This window comes from Muntiacus reevesi, chromosome X (genome assembly GCF_963930625.1).
Source record: "Muntiacus reevesi chromosome X, mMunRee1.1, whole genome shotgun sequence".
Classification (NCBI taxonomy): Eukaryota; Metazoa; Chordata; class Mammalia; order Artiodactyla; family Cervidae; genus Muntiacus; species Muntiacus reevesi.
Window position 1 is genome coordinate 144,215,277 of NC_089271.1, and position 12,701 is coordinate 144,227,977.

Here is a 12,701-nt window from a genome sequence, read left to right on the forward strand (position 1 = left end):
AGAATAAGAGGTTTTAAGTTTTCTTCTACATACATTGAAGCCACGCCAGTTAGTATTATACTGCTTTTTTTTTTTAACCATGCTGCATGGCATGCAGAATCTTAGCTCCCCAACCAGGGATTAAACCCATGTTCCTTGCAGTGGAAGTGTGGAGTTTTACCCACTGAACCTCTGGGGACATCCCTGGTGTTATATTTTTTGCTTCTACTATTAAACAGAATTTGGAAATTTCAAGAGGAAAAGGAAAGTATTTAATTATATTTTGGGGCTGTTCTTCCTTCCAGATGTTTCTAGATTTATCCTTTTACTAATTCCATTCTGTTTCCTCTATTCATTCTTCAGGGTGTATCTGCTGGGGAAAACTTTTCCTTAGTCTTTCTTCATTTGAGAATGCCATTTTAATCTCCAATAATTGCTGAAGGATAATTAAGCTAGATACAGGATTTGAGGTTGTCAATTCCTTTATTTCAGCACTTGGAAAATGTGCCACTTCCTTGTGGACTACATCATTTCTGATGAGAAATTCCTGTCCTTTATAGCACTTTTCTCCTATAGGTAATACACTGTTTCTTTCCTGGATTTCTAGATTTCTTTTGACTTTACTTTTCTGAGCTTTGACTATGATCTGTTTCTTCCAAAACTTCTTTAGATTTATTCTGCTTTGGGTCCACTCAATTTCTTAAAAATATAGATTTAGGGACATATGTTGCCAATTAATTTATTTTTTATAAATTATTTATTATTTATTTTATTTTTGGTTGCACTGGGTCTTTGTTTTTGTGTGTTGGCTTTCTCTAGTTGCAGTGAGTGGGGGCTACTCTCTAGTTATGGTGTGCAGGCTTCTCATTGTGGTGGCTTCTCTTGTTGCAAGCATGGGCTCTAGGCACACAGGCTTCAGTAGTTGCAGCTCATGGGCTCTAGAGTGTGGGCTCAGTAGTTGGGGTGCACAGGCTTAGTTGCTCCTCAGTATGTGGGGTCTTCCTCAACCAGGGATGGAAACTGTGTCCCCTGTATTGGCAGGCTGATTCTTAATCACTGGAACACCAGCGAAGTCCCTGGTCAATTAATTTATGACAAAAGGAACCAAGAATATACACTGGGGAAAGGACAGTCTCTTCAAGAAATAGTGTTGAGAAAATTAGACAACCACGTGCAAAATAATGAAACTTGACCAGTATCTTCAACCATACACAAAAATGAACTCAAAATGGGGTTAAAGACTTGAACATAAGACTTGAAGTCATTAAGCTCCTAGAAGAAAATAAGCAGTACTTCCCTTGACATAGATCTTGGCAGTGATTTTTTAATCTGATACCAAAGCAAAATCAACAAAAATAAATGGGACTACATCAAACTACAAAGCTTCTCCACAGCAAAGGAAACCATCAACAGAATTAAAAGACAACCTACTGAATGGGATAAAATGATTGCAAATATCTGATCAGAAACTAATGTCCAAAATATACAAAGAACACATACAGCTCAATAGCAAATAATAATAATCCAATTTAAACATGGGCAGATCTGAACAGACATTTTTCCAAAAATACATACAGATGGCAAACAGGTACGTGAAAAGTTGTTAAACATTATTAATTGTTGTGGAAAGGCAAATCAAAACCAAAATGAGATATCACCTTACACTTGTTAGAATGACTGTTACTAAAAAAAGATAGGAAATAACAAGTGTCAGCAAAGATGTGGAGAAATTTGTGCACTGTTGATGGGAATATAAATAGGTGAAACCACTACGGTAAAACCACTTGAGGTTTGGAAAAAAATTGGAAAAAAAAAAAAAAAGAACTATCATATGACCTGGCAGTTCCACTTCTGGGTATTATCCAAGGAAAATAAAAACAATAATCTGAAAAGGTATTTGCATTCTCATGTTCATTGCAGTATTATTTACAGTAGCAAAGATATGGAAACAACCTAAGTGTCCATCAATGTGTGAATGGATAAAGACAATGTGGTACATGTGTTTAATGGAGTGTTATTTGTCCATAAGAGAGAATAGAAATATTTTTGATTGGGATGACATGGATGGATCTTGAGGGCATAATGCTAAGTAATTCAAACAGAAACAAATACTGTTTGATCTCTTTTACCTAGAATCTAAAACAACCCCCCCCCACCCCAAATCAAGCTCATAGATACAGTGAATAGTTTGGTAGTTGCAGTAGGTGAGGGCTGGGGGAGTGGTGAGAAAAATGGAGAACTTCTTTTTAGCTTAAATAAATTGAATAAAGAATTGTTAATTAAAAGTGCAGGTTTAGATTTTTTGCCAGACTTGATGATTACTAGCCATTATTTTTTTTTGTACAGTTCTTCTGTGTATTCTTGCCACCTCTTCTTCATATCTTCTGCTTCTGTTAGGTCCATATCATTTCTGTCCTTTATTGAGCCCATATTTGCATGAAATGTTCCCTTGGTATCTCTAATTTTCTTGAAGAGATCTCTAGTCTTTCCCATTCTGTTGTTTTCCTCTATTTCTTTGCATTGATCGCTGAGGAAGGCTTTCTTATCTTTCCTGGCTATTCTTTGGATCTCTGCATTCAAATGGGAATATCTTTCCTTTTCTCCTTTGCTTTTTGCTTCCCTTCTTTTCACAGCTATTTGTAAGGCCTCCTCAGACAACCATGTTGCCTTTTTGCATTTCTTTTCCATGGGGATGGTCTTGATTCCTGTCTCCTGTACAATATCACGAACCTCCGTCCATAGTTCATCAGGCTCTCTATCAGATCTAGTCCCTTAAATCTATTTCTCACTTCCACTGTATAGTCATAAGGGATTTGATTTAGGTCATACCTGAATGGTCTACTGGTTATCCCTACTCTCTTCAGTTTAAGTCTTAATTTGGCAATAAAGAGTTCATGATCTGAGCCACAGTTAGCTCCAGGTCTTGTTTTTGCTGACTGTATAGAGCTTCTCCATCTTTGGCTGCAAAGAAAATAATCAATCTGATTTCGGTGTTGGCCATCTGGTGATGTCCATGTGTAGAGTCTTCTCTTGTGTTGTTGGAAGGGTTACTAAAAAGCATGTAGCAGTTTTATAGTTTCTGTGAAACAGACCACCAGCCCAGGTGGGATGCATGAGTCAAGTGCTCGGGCCTGGTGGGCTGGGAAGACCCAGAGGAATCGGGTGGAGAGGGAGGTGGGATGGGGGACCGGGATGGGGAATACGTGTAACTCTATGGCTGATTCATATCAATATATGACAAAACCCACTGAAAAATAAAAAAAAATAATAAATTAAAAAAAAAAAAAAGCATGTAGCAGCTGATGGAATGAAATCCCACCTGCCAAACTCTCCCATGATGAGATCAAAGTAGCTACTTTTAGGCTAGTTTGTGAACCTTACAGAGATATCCCACAACGTACTTTTGTCAGTCTATGAACTCACTTGAGTCAGGCCTCATATCCAACTGAAGATGTGAAGTGTTGCGGTCTCGTGAGGACTGCTGCCCTTGAACCTGGAGCAGAAGTTCCATCAGTCAACAGGACACTGATCCTCAGAACCTGTCTCCTTCAGACACCTGATGAGAAAGGCCACAGGCATGAGGGCTGCACAGGGAGAGACACATCCAGCAATCATCATGGTTTACCAGTGTAACTGTGTGCCCCGCACTGTGCTAGGCACTGGGTAGTGACAGTGACATTGAAACAACCGGGTAGTGATCGTAACAACCAGATGTTACAATGAGCTTCCCACCATGGACTTTTTCTTCTCCTTTTCTCATCTATCCCTTAACAACAAAGTGGAAAAAGAATAAGAAGTGGCCTGAATTCATAGATTTCATGATCCCACAAGAACCACATGGCCATCAGCTTACTCATGTGTTATCACTGAATGTTCTTAGCGATCCTGTGGGGAAAGCATTCTTATCCCCGTTTTACAGAGGGGAAAGCTGAGGCTCAGAAAGAGTTGCTACCTGTCTCACCCCCTGCATTCCTGTCTTTAGGAGGAAAGTGGCTCCAGGACATCCCTGGAGCAGGACACTGCACTCACTGGGGCCAGGCAGGACCCCAAAGCTTTACCTATGAGACAGCTGGGGCACCGAGCCCCAAAGCGGGAGAGCGGCGACTTGGACGTGGATCCTTTTGTCTCCCCACACCCCAGGGCAGTCCAGCGCCCATCACAGGAACTCTCCCAACTCAGTTCCAAACAACTGGAGGTGAAATCTGCTCTCCTCGCCAGGCGCTTCTGTCTCCATTAAAAAGTCATCAATGTTGCCTTGCTGAAGTCATGTTTCTATAGTAACTGCCAGGAGCAGGTAGATCCTCCACCACCTTAAATACCAATACCTTCCCATGCTCCTGCACTCCCTTGTCTTTAGCTTAGAGTAAAACACCTCATCTCTTCAGGCTGCAACTGAGAAAACATACTCATTAGAAACACTAGACTGGGACCTTGGCAAACTAGCAAAAATCTGTCCAGTATGGTGGGACAAATTATGTGCTTGTGGTCAGGAATTGCATTTGCTTTAAAGAGACAGAAGGGGGCTTCCCTGGTGGCTCAGCAGTAAAAGAATCTGCCTGCAATGTAGGAGAGGGGGTGAGGGGTGGGATTTGACCCCTGTGTCAGGAAGATCCCCTGGAGAAGGAAATCCACTCCAATATTCTAACCTGGGAAACCCCATGGAGAGAGGAGCCTGGCAGGCTACAGACAATGGGGTCACAAGAGTGGGACATGAGTTCGCGACTAAATCACCACCAGGTCTGTATTATCAGAACATGAAGACCCAGCAAAATATCCTACTGTTCTGGGAGAAGAGTTAGCCCTCCCTCTGAGGGTGAATGTGTACTATCACAGTCCATGCCAAATAGCTATCTGCAAAGAAATAAATTCTCTGGTCACATGACTGAAAGATCTAGAAACATACCGAAAAATGTCAGTGAAAGAATCTCAGAGTGATTTCAGGGAGGCAAAGCTAAAATATTTAATAGGCAGAAACCTAAGTCATTTGAACCATACATTGGTTTTTCTTGGGGAATTCTTATCCTCCATTCTTGATATTTTCTTCCACGTGGAGGAACAGGCACGACCAAACCCATGTGGCCTCTCTACATACTCACTCCTCTATCTAGAGAATCACTTCCCTGATTAGTGAGGTTGGATGAAAAAATAGGTTGCCTAACCCAGGGCCTCTTGCTTCCCAGTTCTTGAAGCAAGCTGCCCTTTTGGAGCATGTTTGCTCTGCTCTCAGGAGTGGGTCTACAAGCAGATCCATAGCTCTTCTCTTTTCTGTCTCACTGGTTCCCAAACTATTCCTACGGTTGTGCTCCAAAATGGTTGTGTTTTTAAGAGGCCCTGAAAATATACTCCTTGACTCTAAACCAGCTAAGAAATATGAAAAATAAAGAGAAAAATACATCAACTTTGTTCCTTATAAAGGTGATATTGTAGAATGTGCCTTAGATTTCACACAAGGCAAGTGGGCTTCCTATTCATGAACCCCGGCACTGGACAGACTTGTCCATCCTGCACTGATGTATCAGGACAGTCAGAAAGGACCAGGACTGCAATGCATATCTCTCTGCATTCCAGTGAAAGCATCCTATGTGCACCCAAGAAAAGTGGCTTCCTTGCAAGTCTATTCTTGTAGTAGTAGAAACTGTCTTAGGACACCTTCAAGAAAATCTTCTCAAAATGGGTAAATACTCCTTGTTCTATGTACTCACCATGACATCTTCTGAGGATACGGCTTTCTATGTGTCTCAGGGAGCAGTTTGTGTCAATACTCTCTTCCTCCCTTCACAAGCATGACTAAATGGAGCCTCGTGTGCAAGGGGATTCAAATAAGTTTCTAAATTCCAAGGTTACAATGAAATCACATGTCATTAAATTTTCTCTTGGAAATCCCTTTTAAGAAGGAATTGAGGAAATGTTCAAAAATTTTACCTGCACATAAGCCCACACAGAGATTATAGCCAGGCAACTGTAGATAAAACATGAATAAAAATAATAGCATATTTCATATAAGGATATATATGCATGTAATAAAAGTATAAAGATGTGTATTAAGAATCAAAAATCCAGGGTACGGTCCAGTGGTCAAAATTTCACCTACTGATGCACAGGTTATAGGTTTGATCCCTGGTGGCAGGGCTAAGATCCCACATGCCTTGTAGCCAAAAAACCAAAACATAAAACAGAAGCAATACAGTAACAAATTCAATAAAGACTTTTAAAATGGTCCAAATAAAAATAAAACTTTAAAAAAGTATGCTGTTATGTATAAGAGTTGGGATTTATCTTAGGTAAGGTAGTTGAGTGGCAAAAGACAAAATAGCATGGTTATTATTGTTAAAGGTTTAAAATTCAGAAGGAAGATATGAAATATTAATACTTATATACCCAATCACACAGCAAAACTATTCACAGAGCCAAAACCACAGTATATGGCAAGGAATATAGGAAGAAATGCACTAATAATAGATATTTCTAACATACTTCCCTTAATCCAGAATAGTCAAGTAGAGAAATATTTACTCAATGCAGAAAAGACTTAAACAACACAGTCTCAAGAGTAGATCTGATGGATGAACATACTGAACTGTGAAGAGTCTTAGACAACACACTTTTTTAGATGAACATGGAACATTCATGAAAATTGACTCTATTTGAGGCTGGTAGACAAATCTTCAGCCCAGATGGAAATACAGATTAAAAATGGCAGAATTTGATGAGGATAATGTTAACAAAAACACAACATATCAGAATTTAATTAAAGCAGCAATGAGCAACACTAGTGCATGCTCAGTCGCCTAGTCATGTCTGACTCTTTGCAACCTCATGGTCTATAGCCCGCAAGGCTCCTCTGTCCATGGGATTTCCCAGGCAAGGATACTGGAGTGGGTTGTCATTTCCTCCTCCAGGGGATCTTCCTGACTCAGGGATCAAACCTGTGTCTACTGCTTGGCAGGTGGATTCTTTACCCCTGAGCCACAAGGGAAGCCCTACAAAGAACCAGGCTTCCATGGAAAAAATGTCTGATTCCAGGTTTGCGTAGGGATTGTACCAGATGAATCTGGACCAAACTCTCATATAAGAAAACACAATTAAGGCACAAAAGTCAACCAGATGTAGCTCACACAGGCTAAAGACAGAACAATTAGAATGTCAAGTAAAATAATGACTACAATATATAAAAACACATCAGATATAGAAAAATCTAGAGCTCGTAACACCATTCTAATGGGAAAAGTCCACAGAAACCAACTTACTGCTCACCTTTGGAGGAGCCTAAGGAAACAACCTGCTGTTCTGAAGAGTGAAAAAATTGTAAAAGAATTAAACATTCATCCTATCCTTCCATGCAACCTAATAGTTGATTAGGAAATTCCTTTTATAAAGGAATTCCAACTAACAAATGCATACAAAATTTTGAAACCTTAAATGCAGATTTGGCAATGATATTTGGAGGCCACAAACTTCAGGTGAAAAACACATGGGAAATGTTACAATGGCAGTAGCAGGCTGACAACACATGAAACCAGTAATCAACATTAGTGTCACACCTGGAGAGACAACTAGACACAGTGAGCCTCCTGGAAGAAGGCTATGGAGTAAACACCACCATATCTGAGGTATGCTTGCCAAAAATATGAATTGGATATAGCCTCTGAATCTAATCACCAATCTAAAGGGGGAGGGGACAGAACAACATAAACAAAACAATAGGGATAGAGTCAGCAGACTGATAGTTTAGCGGGTGAAGAACCCAACTGCAATGCAGGAGGCACAGGAGACACGGGTTTGATCCCTGGGTTGGCAAGATTCCCTGGAGGAGGAAATGGCAACCACTCCAGTATTTTTACCTGGAAAATTCCACGGACAGAGGAGGCTGGTGGGCTACAGTCCATGGGGTGGCAAAGAGTCAGACATGACTGAGCACAGCAGACTCTAGACTGCAAACTCCACAGAACAAAAGACATAGCTTCTTATGCAAATAAATTGGAGGATGTGATGGTAAATTTCATGTGTCAACCTGATGGGGCCACAGAGTGCATACACATTTGGTTAAACATTATTCTGTGCATCTATGGGGGTTTTTCTGGATGAGATTAACATTTGAACGGGTGCATGAAGTAAAGCATATTGGCAGCTTGTTCCTGCACTCAGACTAAATGAAAAATGGGCTCTTCTTGGGTCTTGAGCCTATTGGCTTTTGGACTGGAACTTACACCATCGGCTCTCTTGGGCCCAGGGCTTACTTGCTGACCATAGATCGTGGGACTTCTTGGCTTCTATAATGACCTGAGACAATTCCTGAAGTCAGTCTACTCCCCCTTCTATAATAGGCTACTGGTTCTGTTTCTGACTTATACAGATTTTGGTACCAACAGTGGTTTTAAAGGAAGAGAAATTTAAGGTTGAGTTTTCTGAACTGGCCTGGGGGCAGGGGAAGGTTTCTGGAATTGGCTCTTGAATCTGATCAGATTTAAAGGTGCTATGGACTATATTTCCAGTAGTAAAGAGAGCCCTGATAGTCCATGCTGTGATCTGGGAATGGATATAACCTAAATGTCACCACTGCAGACACTTAAAAAAAGAAAGGATATGGGTGACTGTGTATATGATACTTTCAAACATTTTTGCAAGATAACAAATATAAGAAGATTGGTTGATTGCCCCTAATGTCACTAGACAAAATGGAGAAAGAAAATGATGAGCTCAGAAATTGGAATTCCCAGCTCAAGTACCACATAAATAATCTGTAAGCTTTCATTAGTGCCCTAAAGGAGACCCTTATTTCCTATAATCACAAGGTGAGACTGTTTAAAAACAAATGCAAAACCTCATCCTCCACAAAGACAAGCCACTGATTGGAAGAAAATATTCATAAATCATATATCTGATAAAGGACTTCTATACTGAAGAAAGAATCAAAAGTCAATAGGAAGAAAACAAACACACTCATAGATAAACTGACAAAAGATTTCAAGAGCTACTTCATCAAAGAAGACAAAGACATGGCAAAGAAGCACACGAAACTATGCTTATCATTATCATCACTGTGGAAATATAATTGAAAACTACAATTAGCTACCAATATACCTGACGGAATGTTCACAAAGAAAAAGAACGACCAAATCAAATTTTGGTACGACTGTGGGGCATGGAACTCTCACACACTAATGGTGGTGATGAAAATGGTGTCACCATCTTGGAAAACAGTTTGTTCATATCCTACAATGTTAATCTTACATCTACCATATGATCCAGCTGTTGCACTGCTAAGGATGTATTCTAGAGGAAGAAAGCATATGTCCATGCCAAGACTTACACACCAATGTTCATAGCAGCTTTATTTAGAAGAAACCCACTTGGAAATACCTCAAATGTCCCTCAAGCTAAGTCACTTCAGTCGTGTCCGACTCTTGTGAGACCCCATAGACTGCAGTCCATCAGGCTCTTCCATCTCTTGGATTCTCCAGGCAAGAATACTGGAGTGGGTTGCCATTTCCTTCAAGCGGTGAATGAAAAAAGCAAATTGTGGCATACACATATACTGGATGGGTGGCTCAGATGGTAGAGAATCTGCCTGCAAAGCAGGAGACCCGGGTTTAATCTCTGGGTCAGGAAGATCACCTGAAGAAGGATATGGCAACCTACTCCAGTATCCTTGCATTGAAAATCTCATGGAGGAAGGAGCCTGGTGGGCTGCAGTCCAGGGTGTCACAAAGAGTAAGACACAACTGAGCGAATAACCCTTTCATATACTGGATTACTACTCAGCAATAAAAAAAGAGCTTTTGACACATGTAACAAAATAGATAAATCAAAAAATAAATAGGTGTCCAATTCTAGTCTGACATGTAAGGAGCTTTGAAGTCAGCACCCCATCCTAATAAGTACAAAACCAAACTAGAAAAAAAAAAACAAACAGCTCTTCTCAGATCAGAGAGCTCACCAGTCAAATTTCTGTCTCTAAAATTAAAGACACATGTGAATACAGAGAATACAACTTACCAAAGCAAAACCCATCAGCAGAAACTTCTGTGGGAACCAGTATCAGTGTAGGAAAACCAAAAAATATAAGTGTTGGGGTCTCCCGAGGACTGCTACCCTTGAACCTGGAGTAGAAGCTCCATCAGCCATCAGGACACTGATCCTCAGAAGCTGTCTCCTTCAGACACCTGATCTGAGCAAGGCCACAGGCATGAGGGCTGCACAGGGAGACACATCCAGCATAGGATATAATGGGCTTCTCCCAAGGACCTTTTCTTCTTTTTTCATTTGTCCCCAAAGAACAAAGTGGAAAAGGAATAAGAAGTGGCCTGAATTCATGCAGACATTCATGATCCCACAATAACCACAGGACCATGGGTTTATTCATGTGTTACTGCGGGGAGCTGGCCTGCTCAAGGCCCAAAAAGGCCCTGGGAAAAGGCCTTGAAAGAGGCCATTCCCTGTCCCGCCACCCCATGATAAATTAGTAAAATATTTGCTGGGCCTCCTTTGTTCTTCCTTGAGAAAAACGTAGTAGTGACCTTCACTTAGTAGTTTATTTTGGGAATGCCAAAAACAAGATGTAAGCTTCTGCAATCACTTAAAACAAAGAATTGTATTGATGTGACAAACATCAGATGGCATTTTTTATGAATTATGTTTTCTGCTTGTACTAGTATAAAAGTAGCTGTTTTACTCAATAAAATCGCTGACTAGCCTAAAGAGCATTCAGCCCTCTCAACCCCATCCATTACTATCATCTTTTTTTTCTCAGGCTTCCGTGTGGTTGCGGTCGGGACTTGTTCATTTTGCCGGCTGGTGCCGGCATGTTACCATTGAATGTTCACAGAGATATTGTAGGTAACGCATTCTTACCCCCATTTTACAGAGGGGAAAGTTGAGGCGCAGAGAGAGTTGCCACCTGTCTCACCTCCTGTGAGCCTGCCTTTAGGAGGAAAGTGGCTCCAGGACACTGCACTCACTGGGGCCAGGCGGGACCCCGATGCTTTACCAGCGAGACAGCAGGGCACTGAACCCCAAGGCGGGAAAGAGGTGACTTGGGTGTCCATCCATTTGTCTCCCACACCCCAGGGTGAGCCAGCGTCCACTGCAGGAACTTACTCTCCCAACTCAGTTCCAAACACCTGAAGGTGAAACCTGCTTTCCTCGCCAGGCAGCCTCTGTCTGTATTAAGTCATCACGGTCGCCGCAATGACGTCAGGTTTCTACGGCAACTGTGGTGCGCAGCCCTGTTCTCTATACCTGGAATGTCTCCTATGTTGTAACCATCATTTGCAGTCTTGACAAGTTGCATCCTCGCAGTCATCCAACACCACGGGTTCTGTCATCTGCAGGAAGAGCTCTGCACTGGGGCATAAAAATCCGTGAATAACCAACGCGTGTTTAACACATCCTGCATCCATCCATCTATTCATCCAGTTAACAGGTATTAAGACCAAAGTTTATACGATCTCTTTGGTTAAGTTTTAGGCTTCTCTGGAATGGCAACAGGGAATTAAAGTGTAGGAAAGCAGGTGTGGAAAATTCAGTTGTTAGCCTCTAAGAAGACATGGCTCCCTCCCTTTAAGATTCCAGGCTTCCCAGGTGGCACTAGTGATGAAGAACCCGCCTGCCAAAGTAGGAGACATAAGAGACATGAGTTCAACCCCTGGGTCGGGATGATCCCCTGGAGGAGGGCATGGCAATCCAGTCTTCTTGCCTGGAGAATCCCTTGGACAGAGGAGCCTGGTGGGCTACAGTCCATAGGGTCGCAAAGAGCAACCTGAAGTGAATAACTGAGGGCCAATGCACATTAAGATTTCAACCAGCTCAAGTTTCTATTTGATGATTCTAAAACATGCTTTAAGCCCTAGCTCCCTCTCCACATTTCTAGTTACTGTCCTCTTTCCATAGATTCTCTCTCACACCGAAGTTCTACCAAGAATTTTGCACACAATTCACATCTTCCTACACCTCCCTTCCTCATCTAAAGGGGCTGTGTTCCTCTGCGCTTTCACTGAAATTACACTTGCCAACTCAACAACCACTTGTTTGTCACACTTATACAATAGATCCAGAATGTTGAAAGGATTTTTCAAATACAGGCAAATAAGGTTATTTTCTCAAGAGAAGAGGCTTGCAGGACTTCCCTGGTGGTCCAGTGACTAAGACTCTGCTCCTAAGGCAGGGGGCCAGGGTTCAATCCCTGATCAGGGAAATAGATCCCACATGCTGCAACTAAAAGAGATCCCACATACAGCAAGTAAGACCCCATGTATCCAAATAAATTTTTTTTCTTTTATAAAAAGAGAGAGAGAAGAGAATTTCCCTTCTGTAGTTCAGAATTCAATTACTTGAGTACAGACGGGGAATCACATTACAGGACAGTCAGTTATCCAAAAGCTCAAGCTGTAAAATACATTCCACAGAGTAAGAGTTAGATAACATGAAGGCTGTGCTTTCAACAACTGGCTTTCAAATGAAGCACATTTTTTCTTAGACATATCTCATAATTTTGCTTCAATGAAATTGATTTTGCAAGTATGTTAAGTGCAAGTTAGCAATAATTTTTATAGTCACTTCAATAACCTGTGTTTTATCCATTTATTTCTTTCTCAAGAATTTAGCAAGTGGGGAACAAAACTGCCTGAAATTATATTGTTATTCCAAACTCTTCCATGAAAATATATTGTTTGAAAGAATTGTGCGATATACCATATTTGGACAATATATTGGTAGGGATAGGG

The 12,701-nt window shown here is 41.1% G+C and overlaps 1 long non-coding RNA gene across 3 annotated transcripts in view; it reads right to left on the reverse strand.

Moving 5' to 3' along the window:
- The window catches only part of LOC136153953 (uncharacterized), a 123,355-nt gene that overhangs the window by 28,455 nt on the left and 82,199 nt on the right, over window positions 1-12,701 (reverse strand). For all 3 annotated transcript variants that reach the window (XR_010660464.1, XR_010660463.1, XR_010660462.1), the window contains one exon: window positions 3,403-3,535. This is a non-coding gene — a long non-coding RNA (uncharacterized lncRNA). The remainder of the gene's footprint in view (window positions 1-3,402; window positions 3,536-12,701) is intronic.